We start from the raw sequence: 23,293 nt of genomic DNA, 5'->3' as shown, positions 1-23,293 counted from the left end.
GCAGGGACAGCAAGAGAAGTGTTCTGATAGTAAATAAATCCTCGTGAGAAAGGGTGATAGGAAATGGAAATAATCACTTTACAAGGGCCCCCCTCAGAAGGTGGGAGCTCTGGGCAATTGTCCACTTTGCCCATGCCTTAAAACTCCTCTGGAAATGGTGCACTAGCTCTGCTTTTTATTCCCCTGGAAGGGAAAACATCCCCTGCAACTCATACCTGGGGGGGGGCGGGGAGGCATCTCCTTAGCCTTCCTTCTTGGGTCTGCAGCAACCTAGTTGTTATATCTTGGGGAGGGAGTGTGGTAGTTGCCTTCTCCTCAAGGTGGAATCCTTTCTCGTAGAGGGGGCGGTGCTCCCCGGGGTTCCTCCTCTGGTGGGCGGGGCGTGCCTCGGCAGCAATGTTTTCACCTCCTGCTCCCTCACAGTCATTAGGCAGAGCCCGGGACCTGATTCGCTGGCTATAAATGCCTCTCTAATCTGCGTGCTGATCTTTACCCCCTCCTCCTCTCCCTCCTCCCCATCTGCTGTGACCTTCTCCGGCTCAGAGAGGAGGCAGGCTCCGGTGCCCGGGCAGCAGCTGGAACGGCGGCGGCTGCAGGTGAATCTGCTGGGCACACTGGGTTTCCCACCTGGGAGCTTGGACCGTCGGCGTCCGCACCTGCGCCCCTGGGGACCCTGCATGGTGACGCCAACAGGTGCCGCCGCTTCTCCAAGGTATGTCTGCTTGGTGCCAGCCGGGCCCATGGGAATCCGGGGTACCTGGCTTCCATCCCAGGTACGCTAGCCGTCACCCTAGAGCGCCACCCCCCTTGCTGCGCCCTGAACACAGCTGTACATCGCCCCTAGTGACAGCCTTACTCATTAACATCCAGGGCTCCTGGCATCCATCCAGGTTGTGTTGCCATCAGTTGGGTGCGCGATGCCAGCCTTGGGCATCCCGTGCGCCTGCCCCCGCCCTGGGCGCTTTGACGTCATTGGAGGCAGTGTTAAGCACGCGGAGGCGGCATCCGCTTAGTATACATATGTATGTTATGGTATATGATCCTAATTTATGCTGTGGTGTAAGAGAACGAACTAGGATTAAAACATATTTTCACGCGTTTCACCTCAAGCCCCACATATTCAAATTCTCACTTTTGTTAGATTTACTGCGGTGCCCGAAAAAGTAGTACAGGTGTCTGTACCCGAATAGCGGGACCGGTGCATCACACGAGCACCGGGCAATAAGCCTTGGTGTCCCACTGTCACCATTCCAAGAGCAGTACTGATGTCCCACTGTGAGTGCCAGAGCGGTGGTAATGGTGTCTCACTGGCTCCCGTAGAAAAGGAGTACCGGGGCCTCATTGTAATCAGAGGCAAAGCAGTAATGGAGCCTTTCGGGGCAGCAGTATCCGTGCCTCACTGGAGGAAGACTGATGCGGCTTGGATAAGAGCACAGTTGGAGCACCGATAGAACAGTACTATTGCCTGATTGACAGGTACCGCCTCAGAGCACCGGTGCCCAGAGAGAGAATCGGGAGGCAGTACTGTTGAGTGGGTGCGGAGAGTGAGCGAGAGCAGCGCCTCCTCTGCGCACTGCCAGGCGTGTCCCGGGCTTTACAAATGTGGGCAGAGATAAGCTATTTTGTGCAATGAAATGCCGGGCATTCAAAGGTTGCTTTCACGACAGACGAGTGCATCTGCACTGTGTAGCCATGGACTGCCTGGCGCGCGCGGCGATTACCAGATGTTGCAATTTACGGCCTTGTGCTTCCAATGTGCCAGGGAACTGGGTCCCCAAAGCTACGTACACACCCAAGAGCCACAGAGATGCACGCCCCGCAATACACACATTCAATCTTGTGGTTCACTAAATATAAACGTGCGGTTGTAAAGTTAATCACAGTGTAAAATTACACCAGAATAGTGTCATTTTATGTAGGAGCAAACTCGCTTATCGGGGCCTGTTATGGTGTGATCCCTGCACAAAATGTTTAATGCCCAGATACTAGGTTATGGGTATTCACAACCCTTTCGCAGGTCGGTTGAAACCATGTTAATGGAGGATAATTACTCAAAGGGAACAACAAAAACATTATTCACAATGGAAAGGAGGAGAACACCCCATTATTGGAAGTGGTGTAGTGCAGATGCTTCTCCTTGATGAAAAATGTTCATACCATGGACGGAAAAAAAGTTAGGAAGTGAAAAGCACGTGCGCACTCTGTTTATCCAATTTAAATACATATACCTGCTACGTTTCTGAGCCTCTCCTGTAAAGGTACTGAATGAACGATGTGTCAGTACATCACAGATATTGAATGAGATGTCAGTACTTCACACCCCACTCTTAAGAGTCTCTCGTGAAGAGTTACTGAATGAAGGGTGTGTCAGTACTGCACAAGCCTCTCTTAAAAGTCTCTCCTGTAAAGGTTTTCCATTAAAGATGTGCCAGTACCGTACAGGTGCTGAATGATCTGTCAGTTGTTCACAGTCCTCTTTTAAGTCTCTCCTGAAAAGGTACTAAATGAAGGGTGTGTCAGTTCTGCAAAGGTACCGTATGACGGATATGTCATTACAGTACCACACAGGTACTAAACGATCTGTCAGTACCAAACAGGTACCATATGAAGATTGTGTTAGTGTTGCACAGATACCAATTGAAGGATATGTCAGTACCGTGCAGATACTGTATGATAAAGGATGTGTCAGTACTGCACAAGTACTGAATGTACTGGATAGAGGATGTGCCAGTAATGCACAGGTGCTCTATGAAGAACATGTTAGTATCGCACAGATACTTAATGAAGAATGTGTGAGTGCTGCAGAGGTACTGTATGAATAATGCATCAGTATCACACAGGTACTGAGTAAAGGATGTGTCAGTGCTGCAGAGGTACTGTATGAATAATGCATCAATATCACAGGTACTGAGTGAAGGATGTGTCAGTGCTGCAGAGGTACTGTATGAATAATGCATCAGTATCACACATGTACTGAGTGAAGGATGTGTCAGTGCTGCAGAGGTACTGTATGAATAATGCATCAGTATCACACAGGTACTGAATGAAGGATATGTCAGTGCTGCAGAGGTACTGTATGAATAATGCATCAGTATCATACAGGTACTGAGTAAGGGATGTGTCAGTGCTGCACAGCCCTCATATATGTACATGTATGAACACTTCTTTGGAATACAAAGCAGCACATAGAAGGCCACATGTCCCATGCAGTTAAACTGAAAGATGTTTCATGTTATGCACTGAAATGATTTTTCCTATTCGAAGTAAAATGTATGATTAGGAGGAATGACTGGCATGTGCTGCTGATTATAGTGTCATGCTTACACCGGTGTGCACTGTCAGATAACATACAGCAATGGGAGCACTCTCTTCTTCTGTAACATCAATGTTAACAGGCAGGTAAATTAGTAAAGGGGGTAGATCTGGCAGTTCACCTTTGCTTTCTATGTCACAAGCATATATATAGCCATTTAATTCTACATATATTATGGGAAAAAAAGATTTAACAGCAAGAGATGACCACATATTTTTATTCTCAGAGATAACTGGAGTGTACCCCCATGGCACACAAACACTATTGATTATAATAGTCTGGGCAAGTATGTATATTGTAGTCTTTTGTACTGCACGTGCGCACTCAACAGAAAATAATGAGGTATATGACAAATAGTTGTCACTGGAAACCCCTAACTGAGGTCAGCAACTGCTGCTACTCTGTGCTTTCATTGATGCCACATCAGCAGGTCTGTCGTGTCTGTATCCATTGCTAATGCTTCTGTCGTAGTGGTTTTGCCCCCTCTGGGACCCAGCCTTACCACCTTGAGTACTCTCCAAAGCATTTCATTTTCTTCATGTCCAGTTTGATCTACAAGTTGGGTATTTCCAGTCTCGTTCCATGTCCTAGACAGCAACTAATAATGTATTTTCTAATTCCTCGCTCGGTTGTACATAAACACAGAAGTATACATGGGGATTTGATTAGCAATGCGGTTAGTAAACTCAGTTGTTTGTGTTTGACATTTGCATATTTAGTTGTGGTGAATTGGTAGGCAAAGGGCAACATATTTTTAGGGATATATTTACATATAATAGCTATTTGGGCTGCAGATGATTTTTCATGTATGTTTTTACTGTCTGTTTTTTCAATCTGTGTTTTTACATTGAACTACAGACCAAGCATGTGTAACTGATTATTGATTTCTTTTTTACTCTGTGTTTTTATGATTTCACTAGCCCTTCTCAAATATCCATATCACATTCAAATGTAATATAATGTTTTCATTGTCGTCATGCAACATATGGCAATTAATGAATGCATTTAAGTTTCTGGTATGAGAGTCTGTTACCCAAATAGAGATGTTTTTCTTTTTTTCTTTAAGTTCCAATAATATTCACCTGCTCAAAAAACTGACCAAAAGGCTGCAAACGACGAAACTAGATGTCCACGCTATGCTAATGTGAATAACAAAGTTCACATGAAACTCTATTTCAAGCACTCGGGTGGCTTTGTATGTCTGTGAGTGCGCAATTCAAAGTTCTCTGTCACATGCACAGCGGATGCAGAAGTAAAGAGTCAAGCTGCTTTCATAAGTTGCCCTCATCTGTTTCCACCAAGAATATTAGTTTAAATCAATGATAATCAAATTATGGCCAGGGGCTGCAGGCAGCCCCCTGGTCAACAGCGGGACTGGGCTGCTGTTTACTCAACTCAGTACTAATCTTAAAACGGTGATAAATCAACAGGAAAACATTTGATTAAAAGTTAATTTAAGTTAAAGAAAGGAAGTAACTAGGGTGTCCTGCACCGCTCAACTCCTTGATTTTTAAATACATCTTGAACCAAAAGTGTGAACAGATGAAAAAATATGATAATACTTCTTGCAAATTCAAAATGTGTATTTCATTAATATGAAGAACTGCTTCACCTTAATACTTCTGATTATATCAGGGCACTGAGAAGTACTTTTTTTTTTTATTAAAGTGATAGTTTTCAAACATGAATTTAGAAATATACATGCCCCCTTCCCTACCCCGACAACAATGTCGACAGTGAACTAAGAGGCAAGTCAGTTGTCATGTGCTCCACCTGGCTGACATGGTTTCCAATCATACATGAATATTATTGTTTATTAAATCAACCACAAGAGAAAGTTGTGTACAGTGCACATCCTGAACTGTTTTTTCGGGATGCTCTTATATGTAATAATGAAGAAAAGGGAGACACAATGAAATCAAACAACTGCCTAGAATTACACAATTTGGTCAAGTGGGGAAGCTGGGACTGAGCCCAGGCTTTCTGGTTTCATATGGAGCAGTTCAGCCCCTAGTTGTACATGCTTTGCTTTCCCCAACCTCCACCTTGCTAGCATCAGTGCGGCCCTCGGTCACAGCACAGACCAAACTTTTTGCCCCTGGGAAAACGTTTGGGAGTATCCACGGTTTAAATGATGACTTGACAATCTGCTCAACACCAGTGGCTTTACACACCTCTATCCTGTACCCCAGAGGCAGAGAGCTAGGACTTTAGCCCAAGCTGTGATAATTTTTTTATTTGTCTCATCTCTGAGAGGCCTTCAGTCTTCTGCAACAAGACTCGGCCTACAGAAGAAAAGCACCTACCTCTGACCAGCTGGCAAGTTCCTCTCCACGTGTCTTGTCGCCATGCCCTTCTTCGCCTTTAGCTCGAGTCCATCACCCGGTGACATAGCCAGGCTTCCATGCACTTATCTGCGGAAAAGGATCAACAGGGTGAGGTGAGCACCCGCTGCAGGGATATGTGCATAGCTTGCGAACTCAAATCCTGGCCAGGCCCATTTAGGGCCAGATGTAGCAAAGGGTTTTACCCATTCTGTGTCTATGGGAAAATTCGTTGGTACATATGGCCCTTAGTCTTTGGACTTTTGAGGTAGGTGCAGTGAGTATTATTGAGTTGGGCACTGCACCTAGTTTCCAAAGCAGCAGACAGTTTGTTTTGGAAGGTTTACTGTATTAATACATTACGGTAAATGCTTGGTCTTCCCCGTGTCCTGTACCTGTTAATATTTAGCCCCTGGTATTCACGCGTGTACTGAGCTACCTCGAGCGGCCGGCGCCCTTTGACCGGCCCTTGAGCCGTGCAGAGGGGCCTGTACGGGGCCAGCGTTTGTTACCCATGTGCCTGGATGGACGGTGCTGCAGCACAGGAGGTGTCCTGCAAAAGGCCGTTTTAGAAACACGTTTGTAACTTAGGAGGTGCTAGTTGGGAGGAGTGTGCCAGTATGGTGGCATGTCATCCCAGAGCCCGCAGGGGCCAGTTCAAAGCCTTCAATGGGATGTTGATGTCAGTTATCTGCTTACACCCCACGTCCCCCCACAGACTGAGCGCTGCGCGTGAGATGTCAAGATGTCAACGGCGCCGGGCCCAGCGGCCGCAGCCCTTGAGGAGGAAGAAGCCGGGGCGCCTGGGCCCACGCAACGGAGGGGTATCTGTCAGTGCACGGTGGGCTTGTGCTACTACACGTGGGAGGTGTTCCGTGCTGCACCCACAAACGGAGTGAACGGCTGGTAAACGAGGAGGCGGTTTAAGTGAAGTAAATGCAGCGTCACGTGACCGGAAAGCTTTGTTTTTTACTTTAAGTGCCTCACGACCGCAAATCCTTCATGCACACATTTGTTTAATGAAAGGCCGAGGTAGAGGACATGGCGTCCCGGTGAGATGCGGTTATCTGGCCACGGTATGTAAGGCGCTACGGACGTGCTACACCAAGACGTGTGTTGGGTAACACACAGCTGTGAACTGAATCCTCCACCTGCAAGTTGTATTTCTCCGACATTATATGCAATTTAGAAGGGGTACAAAGCCGTTTGTCCCAGGTCACACAGTTTGTCAAATTGAGAAGGCAATTTTTTAATCCAGACCCCAAGGCTCTAAAATATGCTACCTAGCCTCAGGACCTCATGACACAAGAACGACATGCCTGTCAATAGACCACATGCACGACCACACCTTTCACCCATTTAGTCTACCACCGTCGCTAAGCATTCTGGTTCTCTTAGTTTCGCTTTCCGCATTATAGTTATGGACCAACAAGTCCAAAAATGCTCACTGCTGGTGCCCGAGATGTCAGGACTGAATCCAACACTGTGGCGACATCTATGGAGCAATCAATAGCACCATCAATAGAGAACACGCATCAGCAAAGCCAATAGGTTTGCCTTGCATTTTGAGTCCTGCCCAGATTTTTTTTTTTTAAAGTAGATGCAGTGTAAAAAAATAGCACTAATAGGTCATGCAGATAAGTCTGTTTTCAAGAAGAGTCAAGAAAATAGGTTCGGGTAGTGCAGTGCTTAATTTGTACAAAAGAAAAAAAAAGAAAAGTGCCAGGGTTCTCATCAGGAGGGGTGTGCAGCTTGCACCAGCCATTGCCACTGCCAGCATTGCCAGTGATAAAAATGGCTTGGGCAGCAGGTATTAGTTGTTTTAAATGTATACTGAATCAATAAACAATTGGTGCTCTGTTGACCTCTAAATTACACACACAGCACCGCCATGTGGCAGCTGTCACAGTGCCATTATTGAAAATAAGTGCTGGTGCTGAGCGCCAGAAACCATTGGCTCAAATTAAGCACTGGGGTGACTCCCTCGAAAATGTCTTACCCCATCTAAATCTATCACAGTGCCAAAATATGACACGCTATTGATGCCACTGCAGAGGAGGAAGGCAGTGCTGAGTATGAACACAGAAAAGTTTTCCATCCATATTTTTATTTGGATTAAGCCTATCAGTGACAACTGTACAGCAAGAACTCACTGTGCCCTCTGGTGGGGAGCAGATGTCAATGAACCACTATGGATGCTGAAACGGACACTGAGGAGACAATTGTGACTACTTCAGCAATAGAGCTCTGAAGACAATCCAAGATTTTGCACCCCAAATTAGGTCTGCCTTTCCAGAACTAATTTTGCAGACGTATTACATTCAAAATTTGGACCACAAGAGTAGCGGGTGCAGTACTGAAGTAATTCAGGCCATTAAAGGGAAAGCAAAATGTCTCTACAGTTGCCATATAACCCCTCAAACACAAATGCCAATTTTTTACAGTTCCAAGGTTCATGAAGTTCCAGGAAACAAGACTACAAGTCCCAGAATGCAGAGATACCTGGACTGGCACAACCAGTTACACATGAACCTTGGGAACTTGGCAGGGCTGCTGAAGGACCACTAAACCTCTGGATCTCAATGTTCCTCTGTTCAAGTGCTGATGCACAACCCTCTGCCGCCCAAGCACACTGAGAGGAAAAACAGGACTTTTGTGAATAAAGAAGATACCAAGACCCACGTAAAGTGATTTGGAGTCTCCCAGTAGCACTGACTCAGCCAGTGAGATATCCGTCTGCACACTTCTGCCTTCGTTACAGTGTGTCAGACTCCTGCCCCTCAGGAGAACCTTGAAACAGCAGCCAGTGAGCTCCTGTCTGTGCCCTTTGTGTCCCGTATTATTTGTAGGTTGAAAATGGTTGAGTGTACAAGATTCTTTGCATAACCACTGATTATTTAAATTATGTTATTTGTATTTGTAAAGTGCACTGTCAGTGAGGATATCATAAGCAGGTGAGTGGTCCTAACCCTGCCTAGGGTAGGATGGTTAATTGAAAAGCCAGGTCTCCAGCTTCTTCCTGAAGATAAGCAAAGAGGAGAAGGCTCCGATGTGGAGTGGGGGATCACTCCATGCTTTAGAAGAGATGTCCTCCTGATTTGGTTCTGTGTATGCGTGGGATGTGTGCGAGCAGGGGTCCTGGGGAGCGGAGGTGTCGAGGTGGTTGGTGGAAGGAGATGCAAATGTTCAGGTTGGTGGGTCCTAAGTTATGTAATACCTTAAGTGTGTGAGGAGTATAAAAAGAGCACATTTGTGTGTCAGGAGTAAGTGGAACTCCCTGAGGTGTGATATCAGTTCTGTGCGAGAGTTCGAGGATGAGTTTGACTGCAGAATTCTGGAAGGTTTGTAGTCTTCTGGTGGGTTCTTTGGCTTAGCGAGTGTTCCTATAGTCCAACTTGCTGGTAGCTAATTAGTTTCATTAACAGTAGTTGTGTTTAAGTGTATGTTATATCTTACTCAGACATTCTGAAAATCTGGCACGGATCTGGGACTAGGTTGGCTACCCTTGCTTGACAGTAATTCCCTTCCCATGTTTCATCTGAAGGTGAACGGGAGGTAGGGGTCAGTTTCATGCCCTCGTGCATGGGCTGGAGAACTCTTCTTGGGTTATCTCACCCTGGATATCAGTGCATTTCTAAAATGAAACCGTGAAGAATGTGTACCTTTTGTGTGGTTATACTGTGCTTTTGTTTCGGGTCACACGTTCCACAGTTGCTTTGGAGTTATCTGCCAAGAAGTGATTCTATCGTGCTTGCGTCCTCCGCGAGACCCTTCGGCTTTATTGCTGACTCGCTGTTAATATTATCCATGACGTCAGCAGTGTGTCTATCTTTGGCACCTTTCCGTTGCATTTCTCTGGGTGCAAAATGAAATCACATGTGCCACCTAATGATGTTTGAACTGTCCGTTTGGATTGCGGGATGCTCATCAGTATGGAGCCTGTGACTTTTCATATCTTTCTTTTATTATGTGAGCCTTTGGGTTCATAGTTTTAAAAAGTCTCTAATTTACCTTAGGATGCGTTTTGTGCCTCCACTGGTTCCCACCCCTCCCCAAGACTAAGGGTGTGCTCTTTTTAGATATCATCAAGTTATGCAGTCAACTCTGCAGTGCCGGCGTTGCACAATCAACCAAATTACAAGCGTAGGAGCTGATAATTGTCATTGTAATTGTATTTATAAAGCACTTACTACCCCTGATGAGGTGTCAAAGTGCTTTTTGGCAAGAAGCACAAAAGGATTAGTGATGGATTAAAATAGAGACATATGAGTTAGAGAGTTAGAGAGTCAGTCTTCGTATTGGGAAAGTTAATTTGAGTGGTAGAAATGTGAGACTGTTAGTTGGATTGAATAGAATAATGGAGGGATAGAAGGGAGAATAATCTAGAAAGTGTTCATTGGGAGATCATACTAGTAAAATGAGATTTGGGATGAGTAAAGGAGAGATGGGGGAGAGAAGAGGCTGTAGAAAGGGATTAGGGAGATCAAAGTAGTAAAATTAGATTTGGGATGAGGCAAAGGAGAGATACATGAGCGAGAACTTAGTAGGGTTGTGTGGGAGATCGTAGTAGTTAACTGAGGTTTGGGGTGAGCCAAGAGGAATAGAGGCGGGAAGATTCTAGGAAGGCCTATTTTAGAGATCATAGTTGAATGAGGTTTGGGATGAGTCAGAGAGTAGAGATAGAGGATAGATTGAGAGAGGTTTAGGGTGAGACAGAAGAGTCCATTGGAGAGAGTGATTTTTCTCTTCTCTTGTATAGAAGGACTAAAGTAATAAATATATAGCTGCAAAAGTTTATGTAAACGTTTGGGGTAGTTTAATTAAAAAATGTACAACTGGCTGAAATGGCATGATACCCTCAAAAACATCAGCACATGCCCTTGCACTGTGCCAGTGGTCAAAGTGATATGTAGGTGACAAATGTGCTGTGCTTCCTAGCAGACACCTTGGTAGGGCCAGGACAACACATGCAAGCGCCAAGGCTCATCCTTTATTGCATTGCACCTGTACTGGTTTTGGAAGGGGAAAAGTACATATCCACAACAAAGGAAAGTTTTGCCTAAGAGGATGCTATGCCAAATCTTGATTATATACCGGAATTATGCAGCAAGAAAAAGACAAATTATGCAGCACACTTTATGACAGTGTATTTTCAATTTGTTTTTAATGTTTACACATTAACTTTGCCTGAGCAAAGGTATCATCACTTTAGCCTCAGTTTAATACCTAAATACATTAACCACCAACTAAAAGGCGACATCCACCAGATCCTACATAAAGCTTATTTTCACCAGCAATTAATGGTTTTGTCGTGCAAGAGAGCACAGTAACTTAATTTATTAACACTTTCTACTCCCAAGGTAAAGTAGTCTGTGTAAAATATTGTTGCATTCTGAAGAGCATGTGCCATTCTGCTTCATTTGCTACTGGGCATTGGCCTAGATGTTTATGACAGTAAGAGATCTTGTTGTCCCAAGAGTAGTGATGTCATGTTGGGGAAGATGGAAGGCCTCAGACATTTGCAGTGGCTTAGCTGAGGGTGGTGACAGGGAGTTGATGAGGTGGGGGCCCGTTCTAGGCCCATTTATGCTCCACCACCACTGACAGCTACAGCCAGCAAAACAGACACCACCCTCTTACCTTGGGAATAGTGTTTCAGTAGTTTTTTAATGTTATACATTTTATCTACCTCCGCTCCTTCCTTGAAAGTTTTTGGGTGAGCCGTCAAGCGGGCCGAAAAAAGGGTGTCCCAAAATGCAAAATCCCCTTTAAATTTCCATAGGGCTTTTTGAACAGCGCTGCAACCCAAAATGGAATGGAATGATACCAATTTGGCAGAAAGCTGGATCTTTACTCTGGAAGTGTGTTTTTTGTGATTTGGTGTAAATCAATGTAGTAGTTTTTGAGATATTACGGTTCTAAATTTATGTATATCTGGATGGTTGGGTACAGTGGGAGTCCTGCGGGCACACAGCTTCAAATAATAGAATTAACTGATTGGTAAAGGTTTTTTTCCTGTTGCCCACTTTGCTTCTGTGGGACCTTGTGCCCTGAGTGTCTGGCCACAACATGAAGAGAAATGTTGCAGCCATCATCACAGGACTCGTGTCCTGACAACAAGAGGAAAATAAAGTATAAGGAACAGGGTATCCTGACCCCATGGATGTTGTGGTTTTCTTTTTGGAGCGATAAGATTACACTGGAGTTCCACAGGAGCCAGAACAGGCCCATCGTCTCTCACAGGAGTCTCAGGGGAGCACAGCACAGCCTCATTGATCTGCAAAAGTCCTGTGTGGATCTGGAAAACAATTGGGGGAAAAATAGGAAGGTTGGTGCTCGTTTGGATTTGGGGGGTGGCCTGCCGCAGGGGCGCTGGGGGCCGAAGGCTGTATGCTGAGGGGATAGCCAGCCACAGAAGGTGTTGCAGCTGGATGCTGTGGGGGAGGGGAGGGAGGTGGCTGGCACTGGCGGGGGTTGGCCAGCTGTACGGGTTGACACGGGGCCTGGTTGCAGGCAGGATGTTTGCATAGTTACTTATTGTAATAATATTTTACCATACATTAAAAAACCCAAGCAATTCACTGAAAAAAATAAAATAAAAGTGGCATTATAGTCAGGTAAAAAATATCAGTTTGAACGTAGCAATTTGAAATAAAAAACACTGAGATTCACCTGTTATAGTTAACTCAAGTAACCATAACTCATGCACTCTCTATGCACTGCTTATGGTCTCACATATTACAACCCTCGTGGGATGTTCTATGACATCATTGATACCATCACTGATGACAACTGAAATGACGTCACTGATGACAGCACTGCATTGTGCAGGAGTACCTTAGAGTTTCTTGAGTTAACTATAATTGGCGAATTTCAGTGTTTTTTTAGTTTCAAATGTTATGTTTAAACAGACATTTTGACCTCACTGTATACGTCACTTTAACTTTAGTTTTTCTGTAGAAACTCACCACACTTCTGCTCCACTCACCTCTGTGTCATATGCATGCACTCTCGCCTCTGTGACACAGCAGCAAACTCTGGAGTGGTTATTCCACCTCTTCTCTACGTCAATCTGTCCTCGTGGTGCAAAAAAAAGCAGTGTTCACCTTGGCACTGATGATATCCTATGCGCCACATCTCTCACTTAAGTTGGCCTCCTTTACCTCATCTCCGCAAATGTATCAATTCATGTCAGAGCTCCATCCAGCCTCACTGCGGTCCGCAGTCAGCTAACTTCAGGTCCATGTCCTCCACACATGCTGCAGAAAAGTGGTAGAAAGCATTTCTGACTTTTTTATTGTGGTTTTATACAATTTCCTAGGTGGGCTTTGCTTTTTTTGCTTCCCAGCAGGTACAGTTCCTTTGCTCCCTGCATAGAATATTTGTGTGGCTCGCGCTCTTTGTCTGGCTTTGCAGTGTGTTGTGGCCTGTAGCGCAGCAATGTTCTTGCTGGATCTAGTTACAACTTCCCACTTTCTAGCCTATATTGTCCCCAGTGTGTGATTGCTTCTCTGTGCACTTGCTTTTGTGTCAAGCACAGTGCAATTTCCGACATTTCAAATCAGGATTTTTCCACCATGCATAGATGCATTCATATCCCAACGTTCATATTATCTACTTAAATAGTAACACGTTTAGCAGGATAAATATAAACTTTAGTATTCAGGCAGGCCTTTTTATTTGATACAGTGCACAGCATCCAAAGGAAAGGGACATATTTAATACATAATACAAATAAAATAAAACGTCTTGTTATAGCCTATGCCCTGAAGCCGGGGTCTCACTCGGACATTCTAAGTATGGAGGACAATGAAGGTGGTTTCCTCAGTAACCAATAAAATGCCAGTCAAGTGGGAGCAAAATGAGGGAACCCATGCTATTTCAAGTTGTCTTAGTGGTACCAGTCATCTGCAGCTGCCAGGGGTGCAGCTTCAGGGGAGTGTGTGGGGTGTTAGACCCCCCCTAATAAATGTGTTTTCTTGTATATAGTTGGGTACAGGTGTTTTCACTCGGGTATGGTGAGGTGTATGTCTGATTTCACATGGAATTTTAGCATACATACAGACAAAAACGCACACACTGTCTCTGTTTTCAAAGTCCTCGAAAATGTTGGTTATTTTACAAAATATTGTGTTTTATTTTGTTTAGTACTCCTATCAATCCGCATTTATCTTCCTTTCCACTGCCCCTTAGGCCCGTCTCATGCATTCTGCTTGTCCTACAATGTATTTTAACATTATATGCCAGCGTGATTGTTGGGAAATCTGGAGCTCACACCCCTTTAGTCTTATTGACAAAGCTACACCCCTGGCAGTTCCTTCGTACCAATGCGTGGTTTGAGGGTAAAAGAAAAGTGTGTAAGAGCGAAGGTACTGACAGCATAAAGCTTTTGTTGAATTCACTGTGAATTGATTAATGCAGGTGTCTGTTCATACGCTGCACGTAAGCCCCATTCTCCAGAGAGCCTCTGTGTGGATATCTCAAGGATGTCCTTGAGTTACTCAAGCACTGCTGAGAGCATGAACCAGCCTGTGACCCAGAGGGGCAACCAGTAGGCAAAATGTAGGGCCATCAGAAAATTGGTCGATGACGGGAAATGCCTACATGTTTGAAAATCTCACCTCTGGGGTGAAGGATGCCCATTAAAACCACTTTCCAGGAGATGTATGGACACTATCGAAAAGGAGTGGGTGTGTGGCATCAAAAAGTGTGCTGGCAAAGCAGGCTGTATGCCATGGAGGGACACCGGCAAACTGCAGCCAGTCTGGGCAGATTCCTTCACAGTGACATGTTTATCCCAACAGGTCAACTGGAGCAAATCTCCAACATTCTGCCTGAGAATCATGTGTGGGGCAGTCAACACTATAACTGGTCACCTGCAAGCCTCGTGCTAGAGCAAGTTTTATTTAAAAATGTAATTCTTTAGTGTGAGAGTGGCTGCAATCAGTTATATAGAGCATTTTGTTGAGCAAAAATGTATGTGATGGTGGTTTTGCACCGAGCGAGAGACCTATTATCATTCAGAGAGAATCGTCTTGCATTGTTTCTCAAGGTGAGCAGGGCTGGCAGGCTCTGGGAGGGAGTTTAGAGTACGTGGCCCAAGATACACAAGAATCTACCTGCTTGCGATCTAGAATTGTATTTCAAGGTGATCATCAGTATGAGAACTTGTTCAGGGGTGACTCATTGAGTTTAAGGTTCACTGGGATTCATTACTGTCTATTGGAGCCTTTTACCTTTGATAGCCTGGCTCCCCCTACTCTTAGACCTAGAACTGAGCACCAGGTACAGCCCTTTAGAACCAGAGCCTGGAATAGTATGGCATGACAGTCCAATGTAGGTGTGAGCTGGTGACTCGGAGGTCAACAGACCAGAAATGCAACCCAAGAACGCCACCACTCCAAGCAGTGCTTTATTTAACACTCGGTCAATACAGACCTCTCCTTATTGATTTTAAAAGTGGGTTTTCATGATCAATAAGCCACAGCCTATAGGGTTTGACAAGAGGTTTTTATTTTTAAGTATTTGCAGTTTTTCGTAGTAAACCACACCCTGCCTCCAGATTCTGACAGGTTTTTTCACAAACAATAAACCTCTGCCCATTGGCTTTATCAAAGGGTTTTCACAGACTATCACCCACTGCACATTGGCTTTGACGATATGGTGTGTGTCGTACACCAGACAAGTATAAAGTTAGTGTTATCTTCCATAAAACCCTGCTCACAAGCAGGCACCCAAGGGCTCCATGGATGTGGCTTTGATGCCTCCATGTTGGACTGCAGCGAAGGTCACAGTTTGGCCCAGTAGGTTTTTCATTTTCAGGGGTGTTTGCACCCCAGAGCCACTCGGGGACACTTCCCTCTCAGCAATCGGTCTTTGGGAAGGAGATGGCTGGCTGGATAGAGATTATGCAGCTGAGGTGGGAGGGGGTTTCTCTTAGATAATGTGCCCGACAATGTCAAAGCTCTGACCTTCATCCGCGCCCCAGCAGTCAGCTAATGAAGCCAGAGCTGTGGGCTCGGACATGTGAGCGCCCCTTTCAGGCTGCGAGTCACGCGTGCTGCAGCATTCTGGGTGTATTTGCAGTTTTTAATGGCTCTGACAGGGAGACTTGAAATTAGGGCATTAGCTAATCATGGAGTCCAAGGCACCGCACAAATAGAGACCCTTCACCGTTGAGACCAGCGGCAAGATATGAAGGGGAAGAGGGTGCTGGTGAATGAAAGACCCACACACAGCGAGGCAGGAGGGAAAAGAGAGCGTCCGGGAGCGAAACTACAATCGAGGTTCTGGGCTGCTTTTAGCAGAGGTGAAGGAAGGACAACGGCGTCCGGCAGAGGTGTGTGCGCGTGGTGGACTGTATGAGGCACACTCGGAACCACCGCTTGTAACCAACTGGAAGCCATCCAACCACTAATACCATTTAGGCTGCCACTGCGCTGGATATATTGACTGGGGAGGCCCGAGAGCTGAAAGCTACAATTGAATGTTTCTGGCATTATTAATAGGGAAGTCCTGGGCTACGGACTGGATGGACTGAGCAGGGAAACAAACTGAAGGGTTGAAGCGATAACCGGAGTCCCTGGGGAACAGCAGGAGGGAGATTTTAGAGATCTAGTGTGAAAAGAGAAGAATCTATGTCCATAGCACTAGGCCTTAGAGCTAGAGGTGCCCGGTGCGACAATCTTTCCAGTCTCCTCACCCCCTCCCAGGTCCGCCTTCTCCACAGAGTACCTCACTACCACCTTCCTACAGCTCCACTCACCTCTCCAAACCCCTCTCTCATGCATTCATAATGTTTTATAGCGCTACTCACACCAACCCTAGGGCGTCACGGCTCCATCATACACACCTTATACAGAGGGAAAGAATCTTACCTGGGCACATCAGTCTATTGCAAATGTTACACAAAACAGTGAGGATTACTGGTCCCTGATCTGCGTGGCTCGCGTTCTTTGCAGCAGGCGGCGCTACTTTACATTCTGAACACAGCACGAGGTCAGCGCCAGGTGCGGCTGCACTGGTCGCACTGCCCTAAAGCAGGCCCTGCCACTGGGAGCCGACGGAGGGGAGAAGGAGGGAAGCGGAAGTAGATGTAGTAGAACTCTTGAAATAGAAAAATGTCTCAAATTTCTTTTTAGTGAGTGCTAGTGGCGAAGCCACGTTCCAGAAATATTTTTGTGAGTGAGGAAAGCGGTGCCTTCCTATGTTGTTTGCTCCCGGCAGGGGGACCGGTGGGTTTTACCCATTGTTTCAGGAAGAATGCTGGTGCCATTTCCACCTATGGCTGCTTTAGGAGCTTATAGAAGGATTGCATGCTGAATAAACCTGTCTGAAGTCCCATTACCTCTGCAAATACTTTCCTGAAGCCTGGGACTCCATGACCCCCCCCCCCCCATTGTGATGTGAGGTGTTGGGTTAAAGCATCTGAGGAGCTCTTCATGGCTGAAGCTGAGCAAGGGTTGACTTGTAAAGCACACTTTCCAGTATGGCATCAGTGGAATATAGATGTAGTGAATGAGGGGTAGGTTTATGGTGAGCACAAGTCGTTGTGAGTGACTGGAGTAAATATCAACTCACAGTGCTTGGATGCCTGGCTTCACCCTGGGGCTGTCCAGGAGTGGGTGCCTCACAGGGAAAAGCCAGGAGGGGTTCCACAGCGGTATGTGTACATCGCCTTGAGACCCTAACGGGTGAGTAGTGCGCTATACAAGTGCAAAGTTTACAGTTTTTTGGACAGTTCTCCAGTATTAAGCCCTGTCTCTCGGAAACACATCAAATATTACACGTACGTACGGTGAACAATGCTATTCTACACGGGTATCCAAAATCTGGATGCCAGCCGTAATTTTTAACTATGATATCCTCCATTTTCCTTTAGAATGGTCACCTTTTCTTTTTATGGCTCTCATCTCCTTTCAATACCTTTTTTCTGTTTTTGTTTTGTCATAGAGCTTGGATTGCTTTAGAAGGCAGTAGTATTGATGGTGCATGACTGCCTTATTATGATTATACAATAGTGCCTCAGAGGTTGACACCCCTTCAGTAAGGCTCCTTAGACTCTCGATAAAAATGACAAGCAATTTAGGTTGCAAAACAACAAACAAGTCATGAAGAGGATTCGCAATGAGTGTTTTCAGCATTTAAAGTAGCAGCCTTATGTTAAAAACAGTGCTTAATTTGTGCTTGTTGTTTCCGGTGCTGAGCACCAGCACTTATTTTTGAGGGCCGGGGCTCATTCTTCTGCCTCAAGCATTTGCTGCGAGCAAAAGACACATATGGGAAAGACGAAGGAAGTGAAAAACGAAAAAGTGGCACAAAAGGGAGAAAGTAGACATCTGCAAGAGTGAGCTGAAGGAGCAGGGAGTGGCTGTAAATGGATTAAAGAGGCCCGAGATAGCTTTAGGATTACGCTGCCTCAGTATGCCATCTTTGCACATTTAATTGCAGTAGCCGCATTTTTAAAAGAAGGGCTTTGGGCACCGGCACATTTTTATGTACAAATTAAGCACTGGTTAAAAAGTGTGTACATGTCAACTATGGAGTTGTGATCTCTTCAAGCTAGTGTCTGTTCATTCCTTCCTGCAATCCCACCAGCAAGAATGATAAAATCAGAGGCAGGGGGTCTGACAAGAAAGATTGGCACCAAAAAGGACCAATCCAGTCATTCCAGCGGGGCTTATAATGGAAGACACCTCTCTTATCCGTGAGGGAAGACATGCACTGTTGGCACAGAAAAGAAATAATCGATAAAGCGTTCATTATATAGAACCTAGTTGGAATTTCACACATATATGTAAATGTGTTCAAGAGGTGGGGCGGTCACTGCCTAGTAAGTTGTGAATCAATGTTGTCCTTTCGTGGCATCTCTAGATAATTAATAAACAAGAAAAGGGTGGGGTACAGAAATGTCCAGCTGTTTTAAAAAAATGTATGTGCTTTGATGTCATCAGGGATACCATAGCCCAAATTAAAGTATGCGTTTTTTTCAGGCCTCTATAGGCCTGTACCCAGTGTGACTATTCTCGGTGTTCCTATTCAATTATATGTGTTTCAGGGTCTATTTAGTGTTGCATAGATGCATCTATGCCGCAAGGTCTCCTTGGTGATCTTTTAGAAATGGACATGGCATGCATCCTCCTCGTGCTCCTATGGAGCAGTCGTATCCTTCGTGCCATACACTTCCACATAGTATGAGGTCACCTTAGCGTTCCCTCTGACATAAACAAACTATAAAATCTCATCAATGCTCCTTCTAGCAATGTCCTTGATGCCAGGGCTCCTTTGTGTTTCAATACTCCTGTGCATGGTGTGAGGTCTCCTTACTACTACAGACATGTACTTAACGTAGGATCACCATTGCTTCTCCTTTAACCTATTTCTGTTATGAGATCAGGGCATGTACATAGCGTGGGGTGTCCGCATTTATAGACCTCTAGATGGTGTCTTAACCTTTTGGTACTCCCGTATAGATTGTGTGGTGTGATGTTACAAATACACAGAAAGAGAGCAAGGGAAGCAAGGCTAACCCACACCGCCTCCCAAGAGAAACTATATAATCACAAAAAGGTGTGGGGTAGTAGGAACTGGGGGTAAGACTGGGTTAGTCTTTTATCAGTGCCTGGTTAAATTAGGTTGCTTTATAGGGGGTGCTGTGTTGACCTACAAGAGTAGCGGGGGATTTTCCTTTACGGACTAGGTGGTCTCACACACATAATAGTGTCTTGCTTCATCATATGACCACCTAGCCCCACCCAAGTAAGATGATACTACTCAGGCGGACTCAACCTCTGGTTAAAAGAACCAGAGGGAGTGCTGAAATTAAATTGACTGGATAGTTACAATGATCCAGAGGGGGTGAATAATAAAATTACCAAACATGTCACCGGTGGCTATTGTTAGTTTTAATGGTGGTGCATGTTGGTAAGACTAAAACTAAGGGGGAAGGCTCGTTAGAGAATGATGTCTCTTGGAGTCTAAAAGGAAATGGACAAGACCAACATGTTTCTGCCCTCACTGAGTGCTGGTAGGTCAGGGGCATTCGTCAGGGTCGGAGCACGTGTAGTAAGTACAGTGCTCAAAGTGAAAAGTGTGTGGCCTACCTGAACAGGTCGTTCACGGTGAGTTAGGCCTATAGTAGATGATAAATAAAGCACAATTGATTCAGAGTGATAAAAAAGTGGCAAACCACAGCACACGACACAGCAATAGGTGAGAAAATGTAAAAAATGCATTCACACATGCATGCAATTGTGACTTACCCCGGAGCTGGGGGCGTATTGCCTCTGGTCTGGCTAGAACCGGGGGGGGGGGGGGGCTGGTTTCCCTTGTAGTCACACTCTGAGGAGATTAAGGGTTTAGCAAGGGGGGACAAGGAAAAGGAAGGGGAATGAGGACGCACAGTGCGCTTGCAGAAAGGAGGAAACTGCGCAGAGTGCGCTACAGACAGGGGGAGGCCAATGGGGCAGATTAGTAAAAAAAGGGGAAGGGGCAAGAGATGAAAAAGGTAAAAGTAGAAGAAGAAAAAATCTAGGTAAAAAGGGAGAGAGAAGGAATACCACAGGGAGAAAAGGAAAAAAGAAAAGGAAAAAAGAAAAGAAGAGGAACGAAAGATAGAAAATGCCAGGCTAAAAGAAATCTGAATGTTACCAGAAAAAAAGACAGGTAGCAGTAAAAGAAAAGGGGGAGAAGAGGGGAAAAGAGAGAGGTATAAGGTGATTTACAGGGCCAGAGTAGCCCACACTTACCACGCCAAAGGGAATACCATGGAGGGTACCTACATGCCGGAGCCAGGCCGCTCTGGTACTGACTGAACGGCTTGCCAGGTCTTTATGAGGAGCTACAGCCAATCGATGTGCAGCTGCTGAAGCCAGGGGCGATGCCCAATGAAGATTACAATCAGGTGTGCTGCGCGTCAAGGAAAAAAAAAAAAAAAAAAAAAAAAACCCCAGTTCGCCGGGGAAATTGTTACCACGCCCCGGAGCCAGCCGCGCCCCCTCGGGGGCTGTGCTAGGTTCGGAGTCTACAGGGCCCCGATTGGTCCTGGTAAGGCGCAACGCCCCGGGGGGGCACCCTGGTCCGGGGCCCGCGGGGAACGTCGCGTTTAGTGACGGTGCGGTGAGGAAGGACGCCTCGTCCATGGCGCGGCTAGCGCGCACAGGCAAGCGTCCTGCGGTGACGCGTCGCGTTTAACGCGGCGCGTCACTGGAACCCATGGGACTCTGGGAATGTGAGTCCCAAGGGGAAGGTCCCAGATGGGCGACCAGGGTAAAATGCTACAGAGGGGGGGGGGGGAGGAAGAGGGGGGGGAGAGGGAGGAGAAACCGAGCAGGCAAAACATGGAAAAGAGAGGAAAATAGAGGAGGGGAAGAAAAGGGGGATGAGAAAAGGAACGACAAGAAAGAACTCTGGGCAGGGAACAACGCTGAGGCTCAGCAGAGAGATGGGGTTAGGGTGTGGACAAAGCAGGGGGCAGGGGGAAAAAGAGAAAGTAGATGAGCAGGAAACAAGAGAAAAAGATAAGAAAAAAGAAAAACATATAAGGGCCAATTAGAAAAAGGAACTAAGGAAAGGGAAGGAAGACACAAATAGAGGGCAAAAAGTGGGGGGAGTGGGTGGGGGGAGATGTGCCTGGGAAGAAAAAAGAGGGAAAGAACCCAGACAGAAGAAAAAGGGGGGAATGGAAAAAAGGAGAGTAGAGTCGGGGGGGGTGGGTTTTTTTGCAGAGAAGGGGAGAAGAGGTTAAAGATAGAGAAGACAAGAGAGATAAAAAAAGGAAGGGGGGGTGAAAAAGAAAAGGGAAGAGGAAAGAGAAAGGGAAGAAAAAGAGAGCAAAAAGAGCAGAGAGCAAAAACAGGGGCGGGGAGTGTTGAGGGAGAGAGAAGGGGGAATCCAGCAGATGTATAGAAAATAGAGGAGAAAGAAAAAGAGGGGGGGGGGGGAAGAAAGAGGGTATGAGAAGGGAGGAGCAACAATAGCTTAGTTACTAGGGGTAGGTCCCGCAATGGGGATTAGAAGGGCCCGTGGAATATCAGTAAAGTTATCTAATACCGGTTATGATCATAGGTGGGTTTTCATAAAAAAAAAAAAAAAGGAGATCTCAAGTTGGTATTTAGTCATCAGCCTAGAGCTGACCATTGAATATTGTCATTCAATCCTATAGTGTCCGTTCGCAGCCTCCAGATCCATCTTTGTTCATACAGTAGGAGCTTGTGTTTGGCATTGGTTGTTGTGGATTTAAGTTGATCCAGTACCACCCACTGCATGTCATCAGGATGGTGATTGCTGGAGATATAGTGCTCTGTGAGTCTTGTGGCATCTCTTTTGCAACGGATGGTGCTCCTATGCTCGCAGATGCGTGTGCCCACTCTTCGTGTCGTCTTCCCAATGTACTTCTTGTCACAAGGGCATGTGATCATATATACCACATTTTTACTGTTGCAGTTCGTTAGTTGCCTAAGCTCCCAGGGTGTTTGTAATCCCAAGTCAAGTGTGAAGGTTTTTCTGGTAAAGGCGCAAACACTGCAATTGCCGCAAGGGTAATGTCCTTTGGGAGGGGGAAGGTCCCAGAGGGTCTTTTGTCTACTTGTGATGGGGTTTATCCGAGGGCGGGTATGTACGATCATATCCCGAATGCTTTTTGCCTTTCTGTAGGCATTCATTGGGATCTCAAAAGGGAGGTCGCCAGAGGTGAGGATTTTCCAGTCTTCATTTATTATCTTTTTGATCATGTTGGACGCTGGGTTGAACGTGGTCACACAGATCAAGGGGTTCCCCTTATTGTTTCGACTGCTTGGATGCAGTAGAGTCTCTCTGGGGCTCACACGGGCCCGTTTGTCTGCTCTCCTCAATAGGTGATCCGGGTATCCTCTTGCTCGAAGTTTGCCACTGAGTAGCTGAGCATGCTTTTTGTAGTCTGTTAATTCGGTACAGTTCCGTCGGAGGCGGAGGTATTGCCCAACTGGGAGGTTTTCCCTGAGGGAACGTGGATGGAAGCTCTGAAACTGGAGGAGAGTGTTCCTATCAGTGGGCTTGTAATACACTTCTGTTATAAGGGAGCCATTTCTTTCAGTTATTAGTAGGTCGAGAAAGGAGACTGCCGGGTTGCCTACTGTGGCTGTAAATCTTAGAAAGGGATTTAGGGTGTTTAGCCACGTGATGAAGATGGTTGCTTCTTCCCTTGTACCTCTCCAGATAATCAGGATATCATCGATATATCTTTTCCATAACCTAATATGGTTGATGTATGGATTTTCTTCAGTAAGTACCATTTCTTTCTCGAAGTGATCCACATATAGGCATGCCAGGCTGGGTGCAAACGTGCTCCCCATTGAGGTGCCCTGGATCTGTAAAAAGAAGTTCTTATCGAACTCAAAGAAATTTCTGGTAAGAGCCAAATGGGCTAGATCCAGGATAAATTCTGGAGGGGTGATGTAATTCCAGGTGCCCTTATTTAGTAGATCGCTGACCACTTCTAGAGTTGCCTCTTGTGGGATATTAGTGTATAGCGACTCCACATCCAATGTCATGAGATGTTCGCTATCTTTGTCAAATTCTAAGGTGTTTATAAGGGAGAGCACGTCTGTTGTGTCTTTCAGGTACGTGGGAATTTGTTTCACGAATGGTTGGAGAAACCAGTCGCAGAATTGCGACAGTG

General features: G+C 45.8%; 1 protein-coding gene across 2 annotated transcripts in view; it reads left to right on the top strand.

Annotated features, from left to right (window-relative positions):
* Positions 1-425: 425 nt before the first annotated feature.
* The window catches only part of PACSIN1 (protein kinase C and casein kinase substrate in neurons 1), a 288,391-nt gene continuing 265,523 nt past the window's right edge, over positions 426-23,293 (top strand). Inside the window, exon 1 of one of the 2 annotated variants that reach the window (XM_069238839.1) lies at positions 426-712. The gene's annotated coding sequence lies outside the window, so the exon portion shown is untranslated. The remainder of the gene's footprint in view (positions 713-23,293) is intronic. The other variant, XM_069238837.1, reaches the window with a different exon arrangement.

This window comes from Pleurodeles waltl, chromosome 6 (assembly GCF_031143425.1).
Source record: "Pleurodeles waltl isolate 20211129_DDA chromosome 6, aPleWal1.hap1.20221129, whole genome shotgun sequence".
NCBI classification, from domain to species: domain Eukaryota; kingdom Metazoa; phylum Chordata; class Amphibia; order Caudata; family Salamandridae; genus Pleurodeles; species Pleurodeles waltl.
The sequence above is the reverse complement of the archived record's forward strand: the minus strand, read 5'-3'. Positions and strand labels throughout refer to the sequence as shown.